Source organism: Tachysurus vachellii, chromosome 15 (assembly GCF_030014155.1).
Source record: "Tachysurus vachellii isolate PV-2020 chromosome 15, HZAU_Pvac_v1, whole genome shotgun sequence".
NCBI lineage: Eukaryota > Metazoa > Chordata > Actinopteri > Siluriformes > Bagridae > Tachysurus > Tachysurus vachellii.
This window is the reverse complement of record NC_083474.1, coordinates 23,345,790-23,348,289: the sequence shown is the minus strand read 5'-3', so window position 1 is coordinate 23,348,289 and position 2,500 is coordinate 23,345,790.

Genomic DNA, 2,500 nt, shown 5'->3' with positions numbered 1-2,500 from the left:
TTTATGTTAGCCCAGATTTATGCTAGCCCAGATTTATGCTAGCCCAGATTCATGCTAGCCCAGATTCATGCTGGCCCAGATTCATGCTAGCCAGGTTTATGTTAGCCCAGATTTATGCTAGCCAGGTTTATGCTAGCCCAGATTCATGCTAGTCCAGATTCATGCTAGTCCAGATTCATGCTAGTCCAGATTCATGCTAGTCCAGATTCATGTTAGTCCTGAATTATGCTAGTCCAGATTTATGCCAATCCAAATTCAGGCAATTCCAGATTCATGCTAGTCCAAATTTATGCTAGTCAGATTTATGCTAGCCCAGATTTATGCTAGCCCAGATTCATGCTAGCCCAGATTTATGCTAGTCCAGATTCATGCTAGTCCAGATTTATGCTAGCCCAGATTCATGCTAGCCCAGATTTATGCTAGTCCAGATTTATGCTAGTCCAGATTTATGCTAGCCCAGATTTATGCTAGTCCAGATTTATGCTAGCCCAGATTTATGCTAGTCCAGATTTATGCTAGTCCAGATTTATGCTAGCCCAGATTTATGCTAGTCCAGATTTATGCTAGCCCAGATTTATGCTAGTCCAGATTTATGCTAGCCCAGATTTATGCTAGCCCAGATTTATGCTAGTCCAGATTTATGCTAGCCCAGATTTATGCTAGCCCAGATTTATGCTAGCCCAGGTAACTACGTGGTGTTGTGATGTCATATGATTTGTTGATGAAAATGTAAATTAAGCTCTGCATTTGATCCACACTCAAAAACACTCAATGTCACTCTGGAAAATTAGAACGTTTTTTGCAGTTAACTGGTTAGTTATTAGATTTTAATCGTTTATTTAATACTTGTCATGTCAGCTAGTAATGTCAGCTAGCCTGCTAGTGTAATTAGCTACTAGCGTAAACTGAATAAAATCAACCCATCTAGCTTGTTGCTATACATTTGTCCTGTTTAATATCGGACACTATTTTAGGTTAACAGGCCAAGTTGGGCTGAAGAAGTGGTTTTTGTTTAAAATGTAGATTAAGCTCAACCTTTAAAGCCGCTCTGAAAAAAAATAGAACATTAAGCTAATTAGGTTGCTAGCTATGAGCAAAGAACAAAACAAAACTGTAGTCAGATAGCAGATGAACATTAGCTGCTTAGCTGGCTAGCACTTCCACAGTTCTGTACGGTAACTTAAGTAGCTAGCTAAGCTAATGTTGCTATGCTGCATTATAAAGATGGCTTTTAAAACCAGTCATGAAGCTAAAGAAGTGACAATGAAGGTTAATAATCATGTTCACATGATCTGATTGGTGATTGGTGGTTTCAGCCCCTAAGCTCCGCCCTTGTTGTCTCACAGATGCTGTGATAAACGTATCTACATGTTTAAACTGATGGAAAGAAAAAATGAACATAAATTTGTTGAAATTGCTGAAGATCTGGAGGTTTAACATCCACATGAACTGATGGTTAAAGTTAAACGTACGGTTTCTCCTCCACAGGCAGAGCAAGAAAGTGATGCAGCACTGAGATAATGGCTTTATGATTTATATTCTCTAAAGTGTGCCGCCTCAGCGGATAAACCATGAGCTCTTTATCACGGAGGTGAAACTAGACGAGAGCGAAAGAAAAAAAAACCCTCGATAAGTGCCCTCGCAGTAAGAGCTGTTATTTTTATAATCATTGTGTACTGCAAGAGCCGAGAGTCTATAAAACGCTTCAAACCGGCGTGACACGACGGCTGTGACCAGACGTTGCCATGACAACATACCGGGCCCGACGACGCAGCACAGCTTCAGATTTTCACTTTGACCTTATAGACACACCACAGCGCCGGTCAGAGGGTGTCGATTAATGTTCTCTCAAATCGCAGGTTTATATTCAATCGATCTTCTATACGTGATCGTTTCCACGCATCACCGTTGATGTGTAAGATGTTAATTTATGGAAGGAGTCTCCAGTGTGAGCGCTTTGTAACAGTCAGAGGAGAAGATGGAACAGAGAGGTCGGACGTTTCTCCGTAGCATCGTCAGGCCGTGAGATCTTTCTCTTATTATCTTAAATAGAGAATAAAGAGAGAGAATAAAGAGAGAGAGAATAAAGAGAGAGAATAAAGAGAGAGAGAATAAAGAGAGACTGTTGAGGGGACGAGTGTTTAGAGCTGAGAGAACACAAGACACACAACATTACTTGTGGTCAAATGATCGATAGCTTGATTTCTCCAGATGGAGCTGATGGAGGCTTTACGATCAACTCAGAATCATTAAGTTAAAAATATTGCCACCCTCTGCTTCAGCTGTGCTGCGTCACCATTAAAACAGACTCGATGCGCTTTGTGCTGAGGGACATTTCAGATTATTAGAATTTAAGAGTTAGACAGAAGTAATGGCACCCTATAAATGCTGTACTCCACTCCACCTTGTGTGTGTGGAGTTTGCATGTTCTCCCCGTGCCTCGGGGGTTTCCTCCGGGTACTCCGGTTTCCTCCCCCGGTCCAAAGACATGCATGGTAGG